Source organism: Tamandua tetradactyla, chromosome 7 (genome assembly GCF_023851605.1).
Source record: "Tamandua tetradactyla isolate mTamTet1 chromosome 7, mTamTet1.pri, whole genome shotgun sequence".
NCBI lineage: Eukaryota > Metazoa > Chordata > Mammalia > Pilosa > Myrmecophagidae > Tamandua > Tamandua tetradactyla.
Window position 1 is genome coordinate 144,438,509 of NC_135333.1, and position 27,285 is coordinate 144,465,793.

Below are 27,285 nucleotides of genomic sequence, written 5' to 3' on the forward strand. Positions count from 1 at the left end.
TGGCTTCACACGTGAATTCTACCAAACACTCAAGAAAAAATTAGTACCAATCCTGCTCAAATTCTTCAAAAAAGTTGAAAAGGAGGGAAAGCTACCTAACTCATTCTATGAAGCCAACATCACTCTCATACCAAAGCCAGACAAAGATATTCCAAAAAAAATAAAGAAAACTGCAGACCAATCTCTCTTATGAATACAGATGCAAAAATCCTCAACAAAATTCTTGCAAATCGAATTCAGCAGCATTTTAAAAGAATTATACACCATAACCAAGTAGGATTCATCCCAAGTATGCAAGGATGGTTCAACATAAGAAAATCAATTAATGTAATACACCATATCAATAAATCAAAGGAGAAAAACCACATGATTATCTCGATTGATGCAGAAAAGGCATTTGACAAAATTCAACATTCTTTCCTGTTGAAAACACTTCAAAGGATAGGAAGAGAAGGGAACTTCCTCAATATGATAAAAGGAATATATGAAAACCCACAGCTAACATCATTCTCAATGGGGAAAAACTGAAAACTTTCTCCCTAAGATCTCCCTAAGAAAGGATGTCCACTATCACCATTGTTAGTCAACGTTGTTTTGGAAGTTCTAGCCAGAGCAATTAGACAAGAAAAGGAAATACAAGGCATCAAAATTGGTAAGGAAAAAGTAAAACTCTCATTGTTTGCAGATGATATGATACTATATGTCAAAAACCCTGAAAAATCCACAGCAAAACTACTAGAGCTAATAAATGAGTACAGCAAAGTGGCAGATTACAAGATCAACACTCAAAAATCTGTAGTGTTTTATACACTAGTAATGAACAATTTGAGGGGGAAATCATGAAAAAAATTCCATTTACAATTGCAACCAAAAGAATAAAATATTTACGAATAAATTTAACTAAAGAGACAAAAGACCTATACAGAGAAAACTATAAGAAATTGTTAAAAGAAATCACAGAAGACCTAAATAAATGAAAGGGCATACTGTGTTCATGGATTGGAAGACTAAATATAGTTAAGATGTCAATTCTACCTAAATTGCTTTTCAGATTCAATGCAATACCAATCAAAATCCCAACAACTTACTTTTCAGAAATAGAAAAACCAATAAGCAAATTTATCTGGAAGGGTAGGGTGCCCCAAATTGCTAAAAGTATCCTGAGGAAAAAAGAGGCTGGAGGTCTCATGCTGCCTGACTTTATTATGAAGCTACAGTGGTCAAAACAGCACGGTACTGGCATAAAGATAGATATACTGACCAATGGAATCGAATAGAGTATTCCGATACAGACCCTCTCATCTATGGACAATTGATCTTTGATAAGGCAGTCAAACCAACTCAACTGGGAAAGAACAGTCTCTTCAATAAATGGTGCCTAGAGAACTGGATATCCACATACAAAAGAATGAAAGAGGATGCATATCTCACATCTTATACAAAAATTAACTCAAAATAGATCTAAGACCTAAACGTCGGATCTAAGACCATAAAACTGTTAGAAGAAAACAGGGAAATATCTTATAAATCTTACAGTAGGAGGTGGTTTCCTAGACCTTACACCCAAAGCACAAGCATTGAAGAAAGAAAGAAAGAAAGAAATGGGAATTCCTCAAAATTAAACACTTTCGTGTATCGAAGAACTTCTTCAAGAAAGTAAAAAGACAGTGTACACAATGGGAGACAATATTTGGAAAGGACAAATCAGATAAAGGTCTAGTATCCAGAATATATAGATTGTTCAACTCAACAACAAAAGACAGACAACCCAATTACAAAATGGGCAAAAGACTTGAATAGACACTTCTCAGAAGAGGAAATACAAATGGCCAAAAGGCACATGAAAAGATGCTCAACTTCCCTGGCTATAAGGGAAATACAAATAAAAAACACAATGTCATCTCACACCCACCAGAAAAGCCATTATCAATAAAACAGAAAACAACAAGTGCTGGAGAGGATGTGGAGAAAGAGGCACACTTATTCACTGTTGGTGGGAATGTCAAATGGTACAACCATGGTGGAAGGCAAATGGTACAACCATGATGGAAGGCAGTTTGGCAGTCATCAGGAAACTAAATATAGAATTGCCATATGACTTGGCATTACCATTGCTAGATATCTACTCAGAAGACATGAGGGCAAAGACACAAATGGACATTTGCACACCAATGTTTATAGCAGCATTATTTACAGTTGCAAAGAGATGAAAACAGTCACATATCCATCAACAAATGAGTGGCTAAACAAGCTGTGGTATATACATACGATGGAATATTATGCAGCTGTAAGACAGAATAAAGTTATGAAGTATGTAACAACATGAATGGACCTTAAGGACATTATCCTCAGTGAAATTAGCCAGAAACAAAAGGACAAATACTGTATGGTCTCACTGGTATGAATTAATATTAACGAATGAACTTGGAGAATTTCAGTTAAGAACAGAGGTCATCAGGAGATAGAAATAGGGTAGATATTAGGTAATTAGAACTTAAGGGATACAGACTGTGCAACAGGACTCATTGCAAAAATTCAGAAATGGATAGCACAATACTACCTAACTGTAATACAATAATGTTAGAACACTGAATGAAGCTGAATGTGAGAATGATAGAGGGAGGAGGCCTGGGGGCACAAATGAAATCAGAAGGAAAGATATATGATAAGGACTGAGATGGTATAATCTAGGAATGCCTAGAGTATATAATGATGTGACTAAATGTACAAACTTAAAAATGTTGCATGAGGAGGAACAAAAGAATGTCAATAATGCATGGTGTTGAAAATAGATGGTAATTCATATTTTAAAATTTTAACTTATGTGTGAGTATAAAGCAAAGAATGTTTATTTGGTACAAAATTTATATATGGTACAAAATTTATATTTTGACTGGTGCATTTCCTAATATAACTTATGTGGACAGTTTAATTGAACACCATAAGTACATGGAACCTTGAGTAGGGCATGAGATTTTGTAGGTTTGTCCAGAGTGATGCCTCGATAAATCCCAGAAGGATTTGAACAGTGAATAAAAAAGTATTTGCAAAGTCCCCTTGGGGGAATGGTGAGAAAGAGGGAAAATTCAACTTCCCCAAGTGGAGAATTCTTGATATTCTCATAAGCAGGGGGGACAACAAAAGCAATAGGCTGAGCCCCCAATCTTGGGGTTTGTTCATATGAAACTTAACCCCACAAAAGATAGGCTAAGCCTACTTAAAATTAGGCCTAAGAGTCACCCCCAAGAGAACCTCTTTTGTTGCCCAGATGTGGCTTCTCTCTCTCAGCCAACATGACAAGCAAACTCACTGCCCTCCACCTCTCTATATGGGGCATGACTCCCAGGGGTGTGGACCTTCCTGGCAACGTGGGGCAGAAATCCTAGAATGAGCTGGGACTCAGCACCAAGGGATTGAGAAAACCTTCTCCATGGAAAGGGGGAAGAGAAAAATGGGACAAAACAAAGTGCCAATGGCTGAGAGATTCCAAACAGAGTTGAGAGGTTATCCTGGAGGTTATCCTTACACATTAAATAGATGCCACCTTTTTAGTTAAGGCATAACAGAGAGGCTGGAGGGAACTGCCTGAAAATGTAGAACTGTGTTCTAGGAGCCATGTTTCTTGAAGATTGTATAATGGTACAGTTTTCAAGATGTGCCTCTGTGAGTGTGAAAACCATGTGTCTGATGCTTCTTTTATCTACCTGATCTGCAGATGAGTAAAACATACGGATTAAACATAAAAAAATAATATGGGGGAGAAAAAAAAGAAGAACACCTAGGGCAATATATAAGATTCCAGAAGGATTCCATGCACTAGAGTAACTTTCCAGAAACCTACAACCTCCAGATGGGTCCCTGGTCCAGATAAGTCCTGAAACCTTGCCCAGCCTATCCAAAACATCAGATTGTTCCAACTCCCTACCCCATATTAGTGACAGACCCTTCAAATATAAAAAATTTAGAATTGCCATAGCCCAGACAACCCTAAGGAGAGGGATGGAAAGATCAAAGGTGATGGTGGAGTTATACAGAGAAGATAGGATTTAACAAATGAATATGAACGCTGAATCATTAAATTGATATCTCTTTTAGTCTCCAGTATTTTAGACCAGCTAGAAGTAAAAACCTAAAGTTGTGGAATCGTAACCCACATCAAACTCTAAAATATGTTCTACAACTAATTGTGGTGCTGTGCTTTGAAATTTATAGCTTTTTTGTATATATGTTATTTTTCACAAAAAAAGAAGGAAAAACATGATTGTGATAATAAAAAAATATTTAAGCCCTCTAGCCTCCTATATTATGGAGCAGCTAGAAGGAAAAATATGAGAGACTATATGGTGGCCCATGACAAACTCTGGGATCTGGCCTGTAACTACTTGTTGAATAGTGCTTTGAAACTTTTTTATTTTTTTGCTTTGAATATATGTCATACTTTACAATAAAAAAGTTATATTAAAAAAAGTAAACTCCGGAACAGTTGTTCTTAGTAGAAAGTAAAGCAGATTGGTTTTTCACCCTGCCCCCCCAATTTTGCTTTCCCTTAAATTGTCTCAGTTTAAGTGGCGTGATTTAAAAAACAACAGCAACAACAAAAACAAACAACAATCAGGATTTGCCAACCCAAAGAAACAAGGAGTAAACCGGTCTGGGGTGCTCCTTCTTTGCTAATTTTGTGGCAAACCTTCAGGTCTTTTAAAATGCAAACTGGTGATTCACAAAAGGGAAAGAGGTTGGCTTTGCCAGAAGCAGTTTCCAAATCAGAAGCTGATGCTTTCAGTTTCCCATCATGTCCTGTGGCCTTTATTCAAAATATTCTCTTACCCCTCAAGGTGGTTCAGCACCCTAATGCATGATTATTGATAATCTTCTTAAAACATCTCCCTCTGATAACAGTTTAAGGCCTTTAAAAAAGCTATCACTTACTGTGGGAGAAGAATATAGGGAAAATTAAAACACATGTTGAGAATGGCAGAGGCAAGCAGACCACATCTAATTAGCTGGAAGAGGGACTTCTTGGCAGCTTTGTAGAATGACCAAATCCCTCCTATCCTACCATTTCTTTAAGACCTGCTTAAATAACATCTTTCTTAAGAACTTCACCAAACAGCTTCCCCAGCCCACCTGCCACCACCTCGGACAGATATAATCACCCCAAACTTGGAACTCACAAATCACTTTGGTCTTGCACCAGTAACATAGCTGTGAGCAGATCCGAGTTAGGTGTCTTTTTTGTTTTTATTAGAGAAATTGTATGTTTACAGAAAAATCATGCAGAAAATAGAGAGATCCCATATAATGTCCCCCTACCCAATTTCCCTATTTTTAACACTTTGCATTAATGTGACACCGTTTAGAGGTTCAATTGCTAACGACTCCAAGATGAGTGCAAGCTCTCCCACTAAGGAATATGCCTCATTCCTGTCGGTATTCACAGCTCCTAGCCTTGTTTCTGGTACTTGGAAAGCTCTATATAGTAAACAATTATGAATGAACAAACAAATAAACTAAGAAGAGCTTAAACAACTTTTGCTGTTATAGGGCTAACATTAGAACCAAACTAGAACCCACGTCCCTGATCACTCTGCATGCAGACTTACAGGTAGCAATTGTCTCCCTAAAATGTAACTCTAATCATGCCATTCTCTTGCTCAAAAAACCAAACCCAACAGAACCTAAATGGCTCCTCACCACCAAAAGAGCCGTGGAATCCCCCTCAAATCTGCTCATCGTCCATCTTTTCCATCTCTACCCCATTGTATGAGCCCCAAACCTAGGAGCCATTCTTGAATCCTTTCATTCCTTCCTAGCCCTCATGATCAAGTCGTGCCAGGTCTGCTCTCAAAATATATCCCAAATCTGTCTACTTCACTCACTTCGTCTATCACTTTCTTAGTCTAAGCTGCCATCAAACCTCACTCAACTACCAAAATAGCCTTCTTGTTGACTACCAAAACTGGTCTCTTAGCTTCTAACCTTGCCCATCTGTGATTAGTTTTTCACAGACAGCAACAGATTGTACTTTAAAAAACTGTCAATCATACCACATTACATCTCTGATTAAAATCTTCCATTACTTTCCACTGTTTTTAGGGAAATAGGCAAACTCCTTACCATAACCTAGGGTGCCCCATATGAGCTGGTCCCCTACTCACCTTACTCAATCTCATCATGCCCCTGCTTTTCCCCCTTCATCACTATTTTCCAGCCATACAACCAATTCCCATCTTGCAACCTGTTTCCTGCCTCTGGAAACTTTGCCTCCAAGACTTACTCATGACTGTGTCTTTCTTGTCATTCCAGTCTCAGTCTAAATGTCACCCCCTAAGACAGGTCTTTCTTTGCAACTTAATCCAATAGTAGCCCCTTCCATGCCATCAACTGTGTCACTGTCCATTGAGTTTTCTTCACAGCACTTATCACCATCTGTTTTAGTTTGCCAGGCTGCTATGAAATATACTGGTTTGCTCAACAACAGGAATTTATTGTCTCACAGTTTCAGGTGCCAAAAGTCCAAAATCAAGGCATCAGCAAGACCACGTTTTCTCCTCAAAGTCTGTAGCATTCTGGTCATAGCCTGCTGTGATCCTTGGGATTCCTTCGCTTGCATCTCTGCTTCCCATTACATGATGATCTCTTCTTGCATCTGCTTTTCTGGTGTCTGCTGACTTCCAACGCCTCTCTCCTCATTTCCTGTGACCTTGTCTTCATAAGGCTTCCAGTAATACAGATTCAGCCCCATCCTCATCAGTTTGTCACACCTTCTTATAATGCTTTCTAAAGGTCCTATTGACAAATAAATTCACAACCACAAGAGCACTGTACATAATTCAATCTACCACCCCACCTGATACTTTCCTGTTGATTTTATCTCCTTAACCATCCCCCATAGTACACAAACTCCAAAAGAGTGAGGCTCTTCTCTTGTCTTGTTTATTCCTGAATTCTCCATGCCCAAAAAAGCTCCTGACATACAGTGGATACTCAATAAATACCCATTGAGTGGATACATGAATGAGGTCCAAATTCCTTAACCAGATATATAGAGCCCTTGTCTGAATGTCGACACAAGCTTATTCTTTCCGCCTCAACTCCCCTCTCACAACCCTGTGCTTCTTGCCAGACTCAAGTTTGTTCCCTCTACACTCTCAGTACAGTACTTCCCAGAACTGTTAAATAATTAAAGGGTATTCAGAATGAATTCAGGGCCAACCCCAGCTAAATATGTAAAGTAGGTCAGAGTTGTCTTTAGATTCTTCATCCCTTTGTTTAAATTTCTCTTCTCCCTCCGTGGCCACTACAAGGTGTCACCCCCTTTTTTGGGACCCTGTAAATGTATTCATTCCCTAGATGCATGGGGCTAAACAACCAGGTGACTTGTACATAATTTTATCTACATTTCACTTAGGATGGACAAGTGCCTAGTACTAATCTGGATAGCATGGTGTTCTACTTTGCAAACTGCTGCAATACAATATACCAGAAACGGAATGGCTTTTTAAAAGGGGAATTTAAAAGGGCCTTGCAGTTCCAAGGCCACGAATATGTCCAAATTAAAACAAGGCTATAAAAATGTTCAGTCTAAGGAATCTGGAGAAAGATACCTTGGCTCAATAAGGCTGATGACGTTCAGGGTTGCTATCTCAGCTGGGAAGGCACATGGCAAGATCTGCTAGCTTTCCTTTCAACAGCGTTCCTGGTGCTCTGTCTGTTCTTTTGGTTCTATTGGTTCTGAAACTTTTTCCAAAATGGTTCCCTCTTAAAGGGCTCCAGTAACCAACTGCACCTTGATTGGGTGGAGACACATCTCCATGGAAACTGTCTAATCAAAAGTTACCACCCACAATTGGGTGGGTCACATCTCCATGCAAGCACTCAAAAAGCTCCTACCCAGCAATATTGAAACAAGATTAAAGAACTTGGCTTGTCTGGGATATACAACAGACTCAAATCGGCACGTTTGGTATCACAGATTTATGTTCGTAAAATAAAACTTTAAAAAAAATGAAATTTCCATGGTCGTATTGTTATCCTTACCAGACAAGCCTGGAGGACAGGCATTTTCACAGCGGAAGTTTTTCTCTCTTACTCTCTAGGCCTGCCTGACTTGTTCCTAGGCTAATTTATTGTTTGCTTCTGAGTCTTACTGGTATCTCAGTACAGGCATCATGTGCAGTCAGCCTGACAAGACACGGCTCCTCACTCACATTAGTGCTGTCTACTGGTTCTCCCAGGAAGGCAAAACTGCACTTTGGGCCTAAGTATTTCTGTTTCATCATAGTTCAGAGTGGTGTGATCTCATTTTTTCTTTATCCTCATCAAACATAAGGCAGCTTGGTAGCTTTATCAAAAAAAAGCCAGTCTGCCTTGAATGTAAAGTCTTCACAATTTTAAATCCTCATTTAGTTCATTACTTTTGCTTTCCCTTTGCCTCATTTTTTCTGGCAATATTCTAATATATGTTTTATGTATTTACATAATATTTATATATATATTTATATATACAAACTATGTCTACACACACACACACACACACACACACACACACACATAAAGACTTCTGTAGATCATTTCTGGAACATTTCCAGCACCAGAACAACATGTCTGGCATGTTATGGACAATCAAAAAAGAATTGGGGCTCTTCCTGGAAGATGGCGGCTTAGTAAGACGCGCGGATCTTAGTTTCTTCTCCAGGACACCTACTAGGGGAGTAGAAACGATACAGAAAGCGCCCAAAGCCACAACAGAGATAAAAAAAAAGACAGCATACCCCATCCTGGAACGGCTGGCTGGCTGAGAGAAGCAGCTCGGGTGAGATCGCCGAGGCGCGCGGGCCTTACCGGGCGGGGTGGCAAGTGGCCGGAGTTACTCCCTTCCCCCTTCCCGGGCCGGCTGGGAGAATTGGAGAGGTGGTCCCCTGAAACCAAGGTGACTGGCGCCCACACCACGTGCAGCCCCCGGACCAACTGAGAGAATTGGATCGGAAACCCCCAGGCCGCGGAGAACGGTGACCCCGTGACTCCCGGGGAACGTGCACTCTCTCGGGCGGGCCACTGCCGCTGGCGCCCTCCCGCCACGCTTGTTGCCCAGGGCCGACTAGGAAATTCGGACGGGCTCTTTCCCTGGCTGCGGCGACCAGCAACCCTCCCTGCGTTCGGACCCCGGGCCGGCTCAAGCCGCTTCGGCTAGCGAACCCCCAGGACGGCGAGAGTTTTCCAAAGTTTAAGGTCCCACAGCACCTTTTACTGGTGGGACCCGCAGACAAACGTGTGCCACGAGCGCCACCTACTGGGCAGGATAAGAAAAACAGAACCCAGAGATTTCACAGAAAAATATTACAACCTTGCTGGGTCCAACACCAAGAGAAATCTGAATAAATGCCCAGACGCCAGCAGCAGAAGACAACTGTCCACGCTCAAAAGATTGAGAATATGGCTCAGTCAAAGGAACAAACCAATAGCTCAAATGAGACACAAGAGCTGAGACAACTAATCCTGAATATACGAACAGAAATGGAAAACCTCTTCAAAAATGAAATCGATAAATTGAGGGAGGACATGAAGAGGACATGGGCTGAACATAAAGAAGAAATAGAAAAACTGAAAAAACAAATCGCAGAACTTATGGAAGTGAAGGATAAAGTAGCAAACATAGAAAAAATAATGGATAGCTACAATGATAGATTTAAAGAGACAGAAGATAGAATTAGTGATTTGGAGGATGGAACATCTGAATTCCAAAAAGAAACAGAAACTATAGGGAAAAGAATGGAAAAATTTGAACAGGGTATCAGGGAACTCAAGGACAATATGAACCGCACAAATATACGTGTTGTGGGTGTCCCAGAAGGAGAAGAGAAGGGAAAAGGAGGAGAAAAACTAATGGAAGAAATTATCACTGAAAATTTCCCAACTCTTATGAAAGACCTAAAATTACAGATCCAAGAAGTGCAGCGCACCCCAAAGAGATTAGACCCAAATAGGCGTTCTCCAAGACACTTACTAGTTAGAATGTCAGAGGTCAAAGAGAAAGAGAAGATCTTGAAAGCAGCAAGAGAAAAACAATCCATTACATACAAGGGAAACCCAATAAGACTTTGTGTAGATTTCTCAGCAGAAACCATGGAAGCTAGAAGACAGTGGGATGATATATTTAAAATACTAAAAGAGAAAAACTGCCAACCAAGACTCCTATATCCAGCAAAATTATCCTTCAAAAATGAGGGAGAAATTAAAACATTCTCAGACAAAAAGTCACTGAAAGAATTTGTGACCAAGAGACCAGCTCTGCAAGAAATACTAAAGGGAGCACTAGAGTCAGATACAAAAAGACAGAAGAGAGAGATATGGAAAAGAGTGTAGAAAGAAGGAAAATCAGATATGATATATATAATACAAAAGGCAAAATGTTGGAGGAAAATATTATCCAAACAGTAATAACACTAAATGTCAATGGACTGAATTCCCCAATCAAAAGACATAGATTGGCAGAATGGATTAAAAAACAGGATCCTTCTATATGCTGTCTACAGGAAACACATCTTAGACCCAAAGATAAACATAGGTTGAAAGTGAAAGGTTGGGAAAAGATATTTCATGCAAATAACAACCAGAAAAGAGCAGGAGTGGCTATACTAATATCCAACAAATTAGACTTCAAATGTAAAACAGTTAAAAGAGACAAAGAAGGACACTATATACTAATAAAAGGAACAATTAAACAAGAAGACATAACAATCATAAATATTTACGCACCGAATCAGAATGCCCCAAAATACGTGAGGAATATACTGCAAACACTGAAAAGGGAAATAGACTCATATACCATAATAGTTGGAGACTTCAACTCACCACTCTCATCAAGGGACAGAACATCTAGACAGAGGATCAACAAAGAAATAGAGAATCTGAATATTACTATAAATGAACTAGACTTAATAGACATTTATAGGACATTACATCCCACAACAGCAGGATACACCTTTTTCTCAAGTGCTCATGGATCATTCTCAAAGATAGACCATATGCTGGGTCACAAAGCAAGTCTCAACAAATTTAAAAAGATTGAAATCTTACACAACACTTTCTCGGACCATAAAGGAATGATGTTGGAAATCAATAATAGGCAGAGTGCCAGAAAATTCACAAATACGTGGAGGCTCAACAACACACTCCTAAACAACGACTGGGTCAAAGAAGAAATTGCAAGAGAAATTAGCAAATACCTCGAGGCGAATGAAAATGAAAACACAACATATCAAAACTTATGGGACGCAGCAAAGGCAGTGCTAAGAGGGAAATTTATTGCTCTAAATGCCTATATCAGAAAAGAAGAAAAGGCAAAAATTCAGGAATTAACTATCCATTTGGAAGAACTGGAGAAAGAACAGCAAGCTAACCCCAAAGCAAGCAAAAGGAAAGAAATAACAAAGATTAGAGCACAAATAAATGAAATTGAAAACAATAGAGAAAATCAATAAGGCCAGAAGTTGGTTCTATGAGAAAATCAATAAGATTGATGGGCCCTTAGCAAGATTGACAAAAAGAAGAAGAGAGAGGATGCAAATAAATAAGATCAGAAATGGAAGAGGAGACATAACTACTGACCTCACAGAAATAAAGGAGGTAATAACAGGATACTATGAACAACTTTACGCTAATAAATACAACAATTTAGAGGAAATGGACGGGTTCCTGGAAAGACATGAACAACCAACTTTGACTCAAGAAGACATAGATGACCTCAACAAACCAATCACAAGTAAAGAAATTGAATTAGTCATTCAAAAGCTTCCTAAAAAGAAAAGTCCAGGACCAGATGGCTTCACATGTGAATTCTACCAAACGTTCCAGAAAGAATTAGTACCAATTCTCTTCAAACTCTTCAAAAAAATCGAAGTGGAGGGAAAACTACCTAATTCATTCTATGAAGCCAACATCACCCTCATACCAAAACCAGGCAAAGATATTACAAAAAAAGAAAACTACAGACCAATCTCTCTAATGAATATAGATGCAAAAATCCTCAATAAAATTCTAGCAAATCGTATCCAACAACACATTAAAAGAATTATACATCATGACCAAGTAGGATTCATCCCAGGTATGCAAGGATGGTTCAACATAAGAAAATCAATTAATGTAATACACCATATCAACAAATCAAAGCAGAAAAATCACATGATCATCTCAATTGATGCAGAGAAGGCATTCGACAAGATTCAACATCCTTTCCTGTTGAAAACACTTCAAAAGATAGGAATACAAGGGAACTTCCTTAAAATGATAGAGGGAATATATGAAAAACCCACAGCTAATATCATCCTCAATGGGGAAAAATTGAAAACTTTCCCCCTAAGATCAGGAACAAGACAAGGATGTCCACTATCACCACTATTATTCAACATTGTGTTGGAGGTTCTAGCCAGAGCAATTAGACAAGAAAAAGAAATACAAGGCATCAAAATTGGAAAGGAAGAAGTAAAACTATCTCTGTTTGCAGACGATATGATACTATACGTCGAAAACCCGGAAAAATCCACAACAAAACTACTAGAGCTAATAAATGAGTACAGCAAAGTAGCAGGTTACAAGATCAACATTCAAAAATCTGTAGCATTTCTATACACTAGTAATGAACAAGCTGAGGGGGAAATCAAGAAACGAATCCCATTTACAATTGCAACTAAAAGAATAAAATACCTAGGAATAAATTTAACTAAAGAGACAAAAAACCTATATAAAGAAAACTACAAAAAACTGCTAAAAGAAATCACAGAAGACCTAAATAGATGGAAGGGCATACCGTGTTCATGGATTGGAAGACTAAATATAGTTAAGATGTCAATCCTACCTAAATTGATTTACAGATTCAATGCAATACCAATCAAAATCCCAACAACTTATTTTTCAGAAATAGAAAAACCAATAAGCAAATTTATCTGGAAGGGCAGGGTGCCCCGAATTGCTAAAAACATCTTGAGGAAAAAAAACGAAGCTGGAGGTCTCGCGCTGCCTGACTTTAAGGCATATTATGAAGCCACAGTGGTCAAAACAGCATGGTATTGGCATAAAGATAGATATATCGACCAATGGAATCGAATAGAGTGCTCAGATATAGACCCTCTCATCTATGGACATTTGATCTTTGATAAGGCAGTCAAGCCAACTCACCTGGGACAGAGCAGTCTCTTCAATAAATGGTGCCTAGAGAACTGGATATCCATATGCAAAAGAATGAAAGAAGACCCATCTCTCACACCCTATACAAAAGTTAACTCAAAATGGATCAAAGATCTAAACATTAGGTCTAAGACCATAAAACAGTTAGAGGAAAATGTTGGGAGATATCTTATGGATCTTACAACTGGAGGCGGTTTTATGGACCTTAAACCTAAAGCAAGAGCACTGAAGAAGGAAATAAATAAATGGGAACTCCTCAAAATTAAACACTTTTGTGCATCAAAGAACTTCATCAAGAAAGTAGAAAGACAGCCTACACAATGGGAGACAATATTTGGAAATGATATATCAGATAAAGGTCTAGTATCCAGAATTTATAAAGAGATTGTTCATCTCAACAACAAAAAGACAGCCAACCCAATTACAAAATGGGAAAAAGACTTGAACAGACACCTCTCAGAAGAGGAAATACGGATGGCCAAGAGGCACATGAAGAGATGCTCAATGTCCCTGGCCATTAGAGAAATGCAAATCAAAACCACAATGAGATATCATCTCACACCCACCAGAATGGCCATTATCAACAAAACAGAAAATGACAAGTGCTGGAGAGGATGCGGAGAAAGAGGCACACTTATCCACTGTTGGTGGGAATGTCAAAGGGTGCAACCACTGTGGAAGGCAGTTTGGCGGTTCCTCAAAAAGCTGAATATAGAATTGCCATACGACCCAGCAATACCATTGCTAGGTATCTACTCAAAGGACTTAAGGGCAAAGACACAAACGGACATTTGCACACCAATGTTTATAGCAGCGTTATTTACAATTGCAAAGAGATGGAAACAGCCAAAATCTCCATCAACAGAAGAGTGGCTAAACAAACTGTGGTATATACATACGATGGAATATTATGCAGCTTTAAGACAAGATAAACTTATGAACCATGTAATAACATGGATGGACCTAGAGAATATTATGCTGAGTGAATCCAGCCAAAAACTAAAGGACAAATACTGTATGGTCCCACTGATGTGAATGGACATTCGAGAATAAACTTGAAATATGTCATTGGTAACAGAGTTCAGCAGGAGTTAGAAACAGGGTAAGACAATGGGTAATTGAAGCTGAAGGGATACAGACTGTGCAACAGGACTAGATACAAAAACTCAAAAATGGACAGCACAATAATACCTAATTGTAAAGTAATCATGTTAAAACACTGAATGAAGCTGCATCTGAGCTATAGGTTTTTGTTTTGTTTTGTTTTGTTTTGTTTTGATTTTACTATTATTACTTTTATTTTTTTCTCTATATTAACATTCTATATCTTTTTCGGTTATGTTGCTAGTTCTTCTAAACCAATGCAAATGTACTAAGAAATGATGATCATGCATCTATGTGATGATGTTAAGAATTAATGATTGCATGTGTAGAATGGTATGATCTCTAAATGTTGGGTTAATTTCTTTTTTTCCGTTAATTAAAAAAAAAAAAAAAGAGAAGGGATAATTGGAGATGAAGGGATACAGACTGTACAACGGGACTGGATATAAAAACTCAGAAATGGACAGCACAGTACTACCCAATTGTAATGCAATTATGTTAAAACACTGAATGAAGCTGCATGTGAGGTATAGGTTTTTTGTTTTTGTTTTTTTTGTTTTTTTTTCTTTCTATTATTGTTTTAATTCTTATTCTGTTGTCTTTTTATTTCTTTTTCTAAATCGATGCAAATGTACTAAGAAATGATGAATATGCAACTATGTGATGTTATTAAGAATTACTGATTGTACATGTAGATTGGAATGATTTCTAATTGTTTTGTTAATTCTTTTTTTAATAAAAAAAAAAAAGAATTGTTGAATAAAAAAATTTTCTTTAAAAAATATTTGACAAAAAAAATTGATAGTAAGGTTGTCACTATAAAAATTATATTAGCACCAAGGAAGGACCACTTAGCAGTTCAAAAATCTAAAACTTTTGCCTCTAAAGTGCTGAATATATAGGGCCTTTGAGTACCCAGAGTAATTTCCTATGGAAAATGCACTTGTAATGTTCTGATTTAGGCATATTCTGAGAAATCTGATGAACCACTACTCTTGGTCAAACACAGAGAATACTGTAGGTTTTTTAGCCGTGAAGTCTCATTTCAAATTTAATCCAGCATTGTCTATATAAATTATGAGGGTCCTGGGAATAAGCCCTAAAGGAACTCAGGTCTCAACTGGGTGATTTTTTTCACTATTGGGAAAGAACTAGCTCTAAATATTTCTTAATAATTTATTAGATATTTGTTTCCTTGGCTGTGAGATTGACTACCCTTGAGGTAACAGCTTACCTTGATAATTCATCATACTTTTTTTTTCCCAACAAAGATACTGCTACTACAAATTTGATACATTTGATTATAGGTTTGGGTTCAATTTTGAGGCAATTATGTCCTCGGTAATCCTAAGTAGTCCATCTATGAATGTAGCAGATTTAGTTTTGAGTCAGTAAGAAGGGAAATGTGGTAATTTTAAACAATTTACTTGCTTGGACAAAAGAATTTTTTAATTGATAAATGTTATACAATCTTCTATAAACTGTAATATAATGTAGATTTTTGTCAAGATTCCAATATTTTGTGTGTATGTTTTCTACACATTTTTATTAGCTGTCCAGAGCTTTCATTGAAACCATCTGGCAACACTCATTTCCTTTCCCTTTTTACCATCAGTACTAAATTATACTGCTTCCCATTTCCTCAGCCATGAACTCCTTTAACGAACTAATTTAAGCTTTTGGAGCTTAATGTGATACCACTTCCAGAATATATTTGTATTTTAACATTTGCCTTCAGTGAACAGTCTCAAAGATTAACAAGGAGTGGGAATTTCCAATACTACAATGATTTCATTTGGGGGAGTATTTCCTGGAGTTTCTCAAATTCCCCAAGATAGATGTCTGGAGTTAGAAGAGGTTTGATTTTGAAAGACCAAACTGTGTGTGCTTGTAAAAACCATGAGAGAAAAGTAGAATTCTTGGAATAAAGACAGCCTCCAAAACAATTACAACCCAGAAACTCTAATTGAAATGTAATAGAATAAGCATAGAGGATATGAATTAAAGATTCCTGAGCTTATAAAAGTAATTTTAAGAAAAAAAGTCCTTGACCATATCTTTTCCACACAAGCTCACATGCAACATTTAGCATAAAAAAGATTTCGGAGGTTAATGACACCAGATGGCCATGGGATGGGGGAATTTTTCAATACAGCCATCAGGAAAGCAATTAAGAGTTGAAGTCAGGTTGGCCTTCTGGCTAACAGATGTACAGCTGCAGTAAATGTTACCTTGTTGAAAGACAATAACAACGATGAGATCACTCTTGTGATATAGGATCTTTCAATGTAAATAGGATTGATAAGTAAGTGTTTCAAATATATATTACTGGAACAACTTCTTAATGGGAAGATACCGCTCAGAATTACCAAAAATAATAAACTCCATGGAAGCATCAACAGATTGGGTTCTCGTGAATGCTTTGAAGTCATGAAATAGTCTCAAGACAAAATTTCTTTTAACGTTTAAAAAGAAAACAGCTAAATAAACTGAGTTCCACGTCACATGACAGGTTTAGTCTCTCACTCCCACCGCAATCAAACACTGTACCTTTACCAGGTCCTTATCTATTTTCCAACGTATATATATACGTTTCTTAATGTTTCCTACTGAATAATGGATAATTGACATTTTGAATTCGTACTGATATAAGACTATTGGACTGCTAATCTGATGAAATTTTTTGACACAAAAGGAAATATAAAAATAAGGCCAACAGAAATTGTGCTTTTGAGTTGCTTAGAGACTAACGGGAAAGCTGTGGTCCGTTCATATATGTAAACATATAGACAGAACTGCCACAAATGGTTGGGTAAATTGTACAGTGTGTAGCCTTTAAAGCTATCTAGATCAAGCTGTAAAAAAGTGATGAATAGTAAGAGTTCAAAGGAGAGAGAAATTTCTTCCATGTGAAATATCAGGGGAGGCTTCCTGGAAGAGATACTGTTTAAGCTGTGCCTTGTTGCAAGGTGGGATTTACACAAAAATTGTGGTGGGAGGAATTTCAGTTGCAGGGAACAGTCTATATCAGATATCAGGGGTCCAGGGTTCACTAATTGATCTCAGTTCTTTCTGATATGGTTGTGCTGTAACTTTCTGTCTTGATCTTTTTTGGAACTCCTCCAGACCTTTTTTTTTTTTTTTTTTTTTAGGAGATTCTTTCTATTGTGAAAAATAACATATATACAAAAAAAGCAATAAATTTCAAAGCACACCACAACAATTAGTTACAAAGCAGATTTCAGAATTTGGTATGTGTTACAGTTCCACAATTTTAGGTTTTTCCTTCTGGCTGCTCCAAGACACTGGAGACTAAAAGAAATATCAATATAACGATTCAGCAATCATACTTATTTGTTAAATGCTTCCTTCTTTGTATAATTCCACCATCATCTGTGATCTTTCTCACACTCTTTAGGGGGTATTTGGGCTATGCCCATTCTAACTTTTTCATGTTGGAAGAGGCTTTCAGAATACGGGATGGGGGATGGGACTTGTTGATGGTTCTGGAAAGGCTGGCCCTTCTGCATTTCAAGTCTTATCTGGTCCGGGGAGCCACCTGGAGGTTGTATGTTTCTGGAATGTTACCCTAGTGCACAGAACCTTTGTAGACTCATATATTGCCGTAAGTGCTCTTTAGGATTGGCTGGAATGGTTTTGTTTGGGGTTTGGCAAGTGATGGTAGGTAGCAGTGTCTAACTGAAGCATGTGTAAAGGTAACCTCCAGAGTAGTCTCTTGACTCTATTTGAACTCTTTCAGCTACTGATACCTTACTTGTTACACTTTTTTTCCTCCTTTTGATGAGGATGGCATTGTTGATCCCATAGTGCCAGGGCCAGGGTCATCCCTCAGACTCATCTCCCACACCTCAAGGGAAACTTTCACCCCTGGATGTCATGTCCACATAGGGCAGAGGGCATTGGTTTCACTTGCAGAGTAGGGCTTAGAGAGAGAGAGAGGCTACAACTGAGCAACAAAAGAGGTCCTCTGGAAGTAACTCTTAGGCATACATGTAGGTAGGCTAAGCTTCTCTGCTATATACATAGGTTTCACAAGAGCAAGCCTCAAGACCAAGGGCTTGGCCTATTGATTTGGGTGTCCCTAATGTTTTGCACAGTATCAGAGGTTTCCCCAGTGGTAAAGTTTAATAGTTTCATATTTTTTCTCCCATCCCTCAAGAGACTTTGCTAATACTTCTTGATTATCTGCTTCATATACTCTGGGACATATCCAAGCATTAAATTAAACTATACAGTATTAAAGGCCCTCGTTCTTATTCTGGACTCCCTATGTTTGGATTGTTTTCATGAGTTAGATTATGTGCTACAGAAATGTTTAGAAATTAAACCTTTCTTCCTTTGATCTCAAAGAGTAGATGGGGTTCTAAAATATAGACAATGTCTTCCTTACTCCAATCTTCTAACTACCTTAATTCCAACCTAAGCAGCTTCATTTTTTATCTCTAAATACAAGGTTATACATATATAAAACAGCCTCTCAAAATCCAGAAATAACAACTACCACTCTGGACTTAATATGACGGCTATAAGAACTTACAACTTAGGCCCCTGTTTTCTTTTAAGTATTTTCTAAATGAGACCATACACTATTTTCTCTTTTGTTTCCTCTTTTGCTCACAGATTCATTCACATCATTGTATACCTCACAACTTTGTTTCTTTCTGTAGCAACACAATATTCGATCATATGTACATACCCTTGTTCACCAGTCTACTTCTCAGTCAGTGCATCCTTCAGCCACCTCCGTTCATTAAGCATGATGTCAATGTCCAAAGTCATTGGACAGCCCATCAACATTCTCAATTTCAGATAATTTTCATTGTTCCCCAGAGAAAGATAACCAATAAACACACCCTCACCAAATAGAAAATCCAAACCTCCCCTTAACTCCTATCCCTCCCCCCATTATTTACCCTTGGTGTTGCTGTGGCACTGCTGATGTTTTCCTGTTTCCTCCAGTCCTTTTTATCCCTGCTCATTTCCTTGCCTGTTACATGCTCCCTTTACCCACACACTCCCTTTCTCACCATCCACCCTCCATCCCAGCCTTGTTAAGACCCACTCCTATACGTTCCTGTGGCACACTGGACTTATCTATCATAGCACTTATACACTCACATGTTTGGAATCATTTTCTTATCTGGATCCCCACAAAACTGAAAGCTCCCTGAGGGCAAAACTGGGCTTCCCTTGTTCACAGTTTAATTCTTTAACACCTAACTTAGTGCAGGACACCAAGTATGTACTCTCTAAACAATTCTTGTATTGCTTACAGGAAGGTATTTTGTTACCTCAAATTAGAATATGTTTGCAAGAGAGAGGGACCCGTGTCATATACTAGGTTTTCTGCACAATTTAACTTCTTTCTAAAGTGCCTTGATCATAACTAAAGACAACTAAATTATAGCTAAAGAGATTGCATGTCTCTTTAATTTTTAAAATTCTGCTTAGGATATTTGGAATTTTCTGACTAAATAAATAAGCCACAACCCTCCATTAAATCTCCACATGGCAGAAATATTAGATATGCCTGAGTTTCAATTATTTTGAAAGTGTATACAATATATGACAAGCCAAAGAATCGGAACTTCACCCAATCCACCCATCCATCCAAAATATATTCACTTCATGCCAGTTCTGTTCCAGGCATATAGGTAGAGTGGAAAACAACATAGGGAAAAACCCCAAGATTTCATGGGATTGGGGGGCTGATAAGCAAAGAAACAGATAATTAAAAAATCGAGGATTGTAAGTGCTATTAAGAAAATAAAATGGAGGTTGAGGTAACAGATGGGAACATGAGAGAACCTACTTTAAATCAGGTGGTAGGAGAAGGTTTCTCTGAAGAATGTGCATTTAGGATGAGACAAGGATGAGAAGAAGCAAGCAGGAGCAAGAAGAATTTGGGGAAAGAAGTATCAGAGGGCCAATAATACAAAATTTTAAAGGAAAAAATTCAAATATTTTACTTCAAGGAGATGTAAATCCCATTGAACGGCAGTGACAAGTATTATCTATGATTCTGCAGTGACCCCTCCCCCTCCTGCTATACCACCCACCTGCCACCATGTGAACCTTTTCTTGTCTGGTTTAAAACTAGCACTTTAAAACTTAAAGAAGGACAATTTTCTGAAACGGGAGAAGTGAGACAGAGATATTTAGTTTTTATTTCAAGTTCCATTTTCCATTTCTGATTTTAATAACTCTAAAGATCTCTCCTATCTTCACCTTCCAGCCCTGAACCAGTCAGTCTCCTTCCTTGCAAATCATTCAAACCAGCCTTGGCTAATTTAAGATGAAAATAAATTATGGGAAGGAGATGAGGATTTTATTACCCCAATGAAATTGCTGGAGAATTAAACTTAAAAAGACTGGTGGGAGATAAGGGGATCTTGGCAGCAGAGAACACAACCAGGGACCTGGCATAGGGGCATCTGGTCAGGACCCAGCGCTGGGCACTGCTACTACTCAGTACACATGGTGGGCACCACTGCCAGGGCCCCTGGCCACCAGGCCTGGATTCCTCACTCAGCCACTACTTCTGCCAAGAATAATCTCTCAATGCACCCTTGTCTTTGTGCCCCTCCCTCCACATTGAGATTTCTTGGCAGAAACCAAGAAATCCCATTGGCCAAGTCTAAGATACATGCCTATACCTTGTTTTTCTCATCTCTAACATGGGCGCACTGTTACCCAGTTCACAGTACTAGTAGGATCCGATTACATAAGATAGAATATGTTAGTAACTGTCATGGTTTTCAATCCTACTTTTTGTGGTTTTTTTTTTTGGTCAAAAAACCCTTTTTTAGAATTTGCCAGCTGGGGTCCGTTTAGATTATCCCAATTTTGTTGGCAACATCCAAAGCATCATAGTCAGGAGTCAGTCGAACATGCGTCTTCTTCTCTCTTTTAGGCCTCACCAGGATGTTGGCCTTGGCCATGTCAACGTCATAGAGCTTCTTTACACCTGTTTGATCTGATGCTTGTTAGCCTTGACATCCACAATGAACACAAGTGGAAGTCTTCGATCTTCTTCATGACTGATTCAGTGGTCAGGGGAACTTGATGATGGCATAATGGTCAAGCTTGTTTCTCTTCAGGGCATTTATCCAAGGACATTTGGGTTGTCTTCTGAGATGCAGCATCTTGGGCCAGCAGAATGTGGGTGAAGGAGATCTTTTTTTGTGGCTGTGGATGTCTTTCAGTACTGCCTTCTTGGGTTTCAAAACCTTTGCTTTGGTTTAGGTTTTGGAAAGGGCAGGGACTTCCTTCTTGGCTTTTCACACTACCTTCAGGAAAAGGCTTCACTTCCATTTTGATCCCTCAAAGCACAAGTTCTTCTGGATAAATAGAGTCCCACTTACACCTTTACACAGCTGATTCTAATGTTGCTAATGGAAACTTCATGGGTTTCCATCCCCTCTCTTCTTGTCCTCTCATCACTGTTTTTCTTTATTATCTTTTCTGCCACCTGTCTCATTTTCTTGTGCCAAGCTCTATTTTCAGATTTACGTGTTGGCCTTTTATAAATATCACTGGCCCAGGGCAGGCTACAGTGACTCAGCAGGCAGAGTTCTTGTTTGCCATGCCAGAGACCCGGGTTTGATTCTCAGTGCCTGCCCATGTGAAAAAAAAAAAATATATCATATATATATATATATATATATATATATATATATATATATATATATATAATTGACCCATCTGAGAATCACTCGCATTTTATAAGGCAAAAAAAAAAAAAAATGCTTAGGCATAATTGTCAGGACTTTGGTTCTTCTCAGTTAAATTTTTATTATCTATTTATTTATTAAACATAAAACATACAAACACAGACATTCTTACCATGTGATCGTTCCATTCTTGTTATATAATCAGTAACACAATATCATCACATAGTTGTATATTCATCATCATGATCATTTCTTAGAACATTTGCATCAATTCAGAAAAAGAAATAGAAAGAAAACAGAAAAAAATTCATACATGCCATACCCCTTATCCCTCCCTTTCATTCATCAATAGCATTTCAGTCTACTAAATTTATTTTAACATTTGTTCCCCGTATTATTTATTTATTTTTAATCCATATATTTTACTCACCTGTTGATAAAGTAGATAAAAGGAGCATCAGACACAAGGTTTTCACAATCACACGGTCACAGTATGAAAACTAGATTATTATATAGCTACTGGAACACAGCTCTACATTTTCAGGCAGTTCCCTCCAGTCTCTCCATGACACCTTAACTAAAAAGGGGATATCTATATAAAACATAAGAATAACCACCAGGATAACCTCTCGACTCTGTTTGGAATCTCTCAGTCATTGACTTTATTTTGACTCATTTCGTTCTCCCCCCTTCTGGTTTAGAAGTTTTTCTCAATCCCTTGATGCTGAGTCTCAGCTCATTCTAGGATTTCTGTTCCAGGTTGCCAGGAAGTCCACACCCCTGGGAATCATGCCCCATATAGAGAGGGGTAGGTTAGTGAGTTTACGTGTCATGTTGGCTGAGAGGGAGAGGCCACATCTGAGCCACAAAAGAGGTTCTCTGGGGGTGACACTTAGGCCTAATTTTAAGTAGGCTTAGCCTATCCTTTGTGGGGTTAAGTTCATATGAACAAGCCCCAAAATTGAGGGCTCAGCCTATTGTTTTGGTTGTTCCCACTGCTTGTGAGAATATCAGGAATTCTCCAAATGGGAAAGTTGAATTTTCCCCCTTTCTCCTTTCTCACCGTTACCCCAAGGGGACCTTGTGTATACTTTTTTATTCACTGTTCAAATCACTCTGGGATTTATCAGGCCATCACTCTGGTCAATCCTTTTTTAAATTGATGGCTTTTTGTTGTTGGAGATAAGCAACTGTTTTATTCTTGTTTTTCCTTTTATTTCTAGGTCTAAAATTACCCTGAAAAACTGGAAATTCCAGATGGTTATTCTCTAGGACATGGTTTTTGGCTTCACACTGTTGACATTTTGGACCAGGTGACTGTGGTGGGGACTGCCTTGTGCAATATAAGATGTCAAACAGCATCCTGGCCTCTCCTCATCAGATTCTAGTATCCCCCATCCAGTGTGCCCTCCAAAAATGTCTCCATATATTCTTTTTTTTTTTTTCCTTCCTTGCCTGCTGAGCCACCATGGCCTGCCCTCCAGATAGTCTTAAATGTCTCATGAGACAAACTCATCTCTGGGTGAGAATATTTCATCTATGCTTACTATGCCACAACTTTGCTAAGTGATTCACATCTCTCCTTCTACTTTTGCCCTTACTATGGAGTTTTTTTCTGACCATTTTAAAATATTTTCTCTTATCGAGGGTGACTTTGACCAAAAGAAATGAACTAAATTTTTCTAGGTCTTAGCCATGGCTGCTTCTTAGAATTCATGCTGTTGTTAAAGGGTGGCTTAAGATTAGAGCATATATATGCATCATGGATGTATAGTTCTATTCTTGATAAAGCAATTTAGATGCATCCTTTTTTATAGATGACTTGTAAGTTCACTTTTGTTAAAATATCATCAGTCTTTAATTGTAAAATACCGATAATTATTGGATGCACCACAAGAGCTATTATTTTGACTTAAAAAAACTCATCATGTTAAATATCCACAAATTTTGTTTTTGGCTTAATTAACCATAAATAGTGTATATATTTGCATTCTACTTTATACTTTAAGAATACACAAACTGTGAGTCCAAGGAGCACTTTCAAGTGTTAAAGTACATCAGGATCATCTTGGAACTTGTTAAAATGCATATTTCTGCCCCTACTCTCAGTATCATGGCTTCAAAGTAGGACCCAGAGATGCTGTTGATTCTAGACAAAGTCCCTGTTAATCTGGATATTTCTTAATTCAGAAAACTATAGGATTAAGTCAGTAAACCAGTGGTCCACTAACACACATTGAGAAAGATTGATCAAAGCCATCTTCACATTGAGAATAAAAGACTTTCCTAAACCTAAACAGATAGCTATTTCTAAACAGATAGCTTTCACAGCACCATCGTAGGCTTGAAGCAACCTAAAGAGTACCACAGGTCCACCTGAACTTTCAATTCAGTTGAATGTGTAGCTTTGCTTCTGGTAATTAAATGAAGTGCCTCTGAGAGCGAATAGCTTATTTTATAAGCCAGCTGGGAGTTTTCAACAGATGGATGTGTGATGCTGTGCTGGCAGATTTTCAGGATTTTACCTTGGCTACACCAACCCTGGAAAATTCTCTACCTATCCCCTTCAATTTAGCACTTCCTACTGCCTTTCAATATACCACCTAGGGTAAAACAGAGAATCTTCTGGACATAACTTCTTAATCTTAAGGCTGTGTCATAATACGAATTTTAAAGTTTATGTGGCATAAATAAGGGTATGAGTTTAAATTAAAAGTCACCAGAGTGTGATGTTACTAATGCAGAACTCTTAATTGAGGTGTCAATGAGATGATCAATAGCTTGGTACATGCTAAATTTGTCAGTGTTTAGTCAGTGATAATTTCTTCTCAATTTACCTTCTCCCTAGTTACTGGCAAATTTCATTTGACATTGACTATAAAATACATCAGATTTTAGAAACAATACAATCTGATAAAAGCTACCTCATAACTAAAGAAAATAATTTCTTTCAATTATGACCCTAAGTCCAAATTGTATGTTGCTGATCAGTATAATTTTCAAGAATATTAAAATGCCCAGGCAGATTCATCTGAACAGGGATACTGTGTCATAAATTTAAAAATTTCAAAACAAGGAATTTTAGTATTGCATGAATGAAAGTAAAATTACTGAATTAATGGAGCTTCTATTTACATCACACTACTAGAATATCTAAATAACCAGCAGATTCTTAGTAAATGTGCTTTTTTCCTAATTAAAAAAAAGCATAATCTAATTTAATAATTAAGGCTTAACCTTCTTTTCCCACATGAACCGTAGAATTAGGAGATATAGAAGCGAGTTTATTAGACAGAAAACTATAGGATTAAGTCAGTAAACAAAGTTAAATACCATAAAATTGGCTCTGTTTGATTTCAGAAGGGTGCATTCCAAAGCAAGAGCCCTAGAATATAATCTGAAATTGACTGTTTCTACCCTTACGCATGTCAGTGTCTATTTTATTCGGTAGGTTAAGGATCACCTGACAAGTTCTTACTTTATACAGAGTACATATTGTTAAGGCAGAACAAACTGCAGCAGTTTCCTTACTTCGCACTGTTCCTCTTATAACTATCATTATCTATGCACCAAGGCTTTCTGATAAGTGTTATTAGAAAGCAGAGGCAGACGGAAAGCTGAAAGTAACACTTGGGACTAAAAGGACACAAACAGAAGATCTCTAAAGACTATCAAATTAGCTGGTATTTTAGCTTCATAAGAAGCTCCTCCTTTACATTGAAAAAAATTATTCTGATTTACCATGAAGTTACAAAAAGGTGATAGAACCTCTGCCTGCAGAATGCTAAAGTCCCCTCTGCAGTTTCCCCCATTGAATTTGGCCTCAGGAATGCTATAACACAGTAAGCATGGGCTTTCAAGAAGTTAAAAGGTTCCTGGGATTTGCTTCTGGGACTTGAAAGCCTTGTGGTGCATCTTAGGCGGTCGAATGGTGGAGCAGAGCACCGTGGAGAATCAGGGTACAACTGCAGCCCCAAGCCCATTGGCAGCAGTGATGGAAGGTCTCAGAGCACAGAAGAATTCCCAAGTCACAGCCACAGTCCAAATGTAAGGTCATGAGGGCCAACATGTGGTGGTAGAAACTGGAATAGAAAGAAATGAACAAATGGAACAAAATTGCAGATAAAGAAGAGCAAGGACTCATCAATTTTTTAATGAGAAGGAAAAGAAATGACAAAATAAAAACCACTTCCCTTTAAGAAGTGGAAGACTGTGAATGTATCAGTGCCATTAACAGCAATAGGGAAGTCAGGAGAGTAAATATGTTGAGGCTTAGAGAGAGAGGTGTTTGGTCTGAGATTTATTAAAGTCAAAGCACCAAATCAAGTCGGAAGTGTCCAGTTGGCTCTTGGAGAAATAGAAATACAACTCAATAGACAATTTGGGAATTTATATCAAAAAGATGTCAGTGGAAATTAGAGGTTAAATGTGTGTGTTTTAAGGTAGAAACTATAGAGAATAAGAAACAGATGGCTAAGCTAAAAAGTTGCAAAAATATTCATGCCCAACAGATCAGGGAGGGAAAACTGTAATTTGGAAAGACAGACAAAATTCTGAAAGTGTCTCGAGAAAATTCCATGTCAGAGAAACACATTTGAAGGAACGGCAGGGGCAGCTGTGTCAGTGACGTTGTTGAAGGCAAGGAGAATTCTAAGGCAGATTCCATTAGAATGATGAACACACTGGGAAGAAATTAAAGCAGCTTGTAGTAAGTTGAAGGCAAGATGGTTTGGTGGCAATCCTCCAGGGATTGTGCAGTGAGACGTTTTATTTCATCTCCAGCTCAGACTGAACAGATGGCACAAATGAGCATCTCTTCATATGAAGGTTTCATCTGGATTTATAATCCAGACAGGAAATGGAACTGTTTCCATTATTTGCCTCCACAACGGCTGGAAACAAGCCCCATCTGCATTCTCAGGGGAGGCAGAGTAAAGCTCATTAACAAGATGTTTGGGATGGCCCTTCTTACAGTTTTATGAAGAAACATTGATTTTTCAATGTAATATGTAATGTAGCATACTCTGTTACCACCACAGACCCAGTTTTTAGCGCTTTCTATTATAGCTATATTTTAAATGAGATATCATTGGTATCTAAATCATCAGATTTAAGCATATTTAAAGTAGCTATTAAAAAAAGATTGATAAAATCATTTTCACCTCAAATATTAAAAAGTGGTTTCCTGTAGAAATGAAAATATGGAATTTATTTTAGCAAATACCAAACATTTTCAAGAAAAGAAATCTCTTTGTATTACACGTAAGTCCTCTCCAATCTATCCCACAGGTTTGAAATACAG

General features: G+C 37.9%; 1 long non-coding RNA gene across 2 annotated transcripts in view; it reads right to left on the reverse strand.

The window, feature by feature from the left end:
• The window catches only part of LOC143690209 (uncharacterized), an 86,592-nt gene that overhangs the window by 6,142 nt on the left and 53,165 nt on the right, over window positions 1-27,285 (reverse strand). Inside the window, exon 4 of one of the 2 annotated variants that reach the window (XR_013179034.1) lies at window positions 25,318-26,065. The exons of the other annotated variant lie outside the window; for it this stretch is intronic. This is a non-coding gene — a long non-coding RNA (uncharacterized LOC143690209). Of the gene's footprint in view, window positions 1-25,317; window positions 26,066-27,285 lie in introns of those variants that run through there. 2 annotated transcript variants of the gene reach the window in all.